The 396-nt window shown below is 38.9% G+C and overlaps 1 protein-coding gene across 1 annotated transcript in view; it reads right to left on the bottom strand.

Moving 5' to 3' along the window:
• Window positions 1-396, bottom strand: part of LOC119594579 (nephrin-like) — a gene marked incomplete at its 3' end in the record, with an annotated part of 109909 nt that overhangs the window by 63688 nt on the left and 45825 nt on the right.

The following is a 396-nucleotide window of genomic DNA, read 5'->3' as shown; positions in this document are numbered from 1 at the left end:
CCGATATAAAGGCAGAAAAAATCACGTATAATATTCATGCACACTGCCAAACATTACCTAAAAAAAATACTAATCAAATCTCTCATATGTCATTAAACCTGAAACTACGAAATATTTGAATTCAAAATCCATCAGTATTGAGCCCAAATGCATTACAGATGACTGTGTTCTCGGCGGGAAAAATAAGACTAATTTGCAGTTGATTGGGATATTGCAGGCTGCAAAGACGTGTCTCGCTACCGGGTAATTAGGGATGTTGCAGGTCGAGGGAAGAGAGACATCACGGCGGAGAGAAAGTTGGATGAAAAGATAATGATATGCAGAGAGGAAGGGCAGAGAGTACACGCAGATACAAGCCCATATTAATGATATTTACAGAGTGCTTGTGAACATAAT

Source organism: Penaeus monodon, chromosome 34, assembly GCF_015228065.2.
Source record: "Penaeus monodon isolate SGIC_2016 chromosome 34, NSTDA_Pmon_1, whole genome shotgun sequence".
Lineage (NCBI taxonomy): Eukaryota > Metazoa > Arthropoda > Malacostraca > Decapoda > Penaeidae > Penaeus > Penaeus monodon.
Note: the sequence above shows the minus strand (reverse complement) of the source record. Positions and strands in the feature narration are given on the sequence as shown.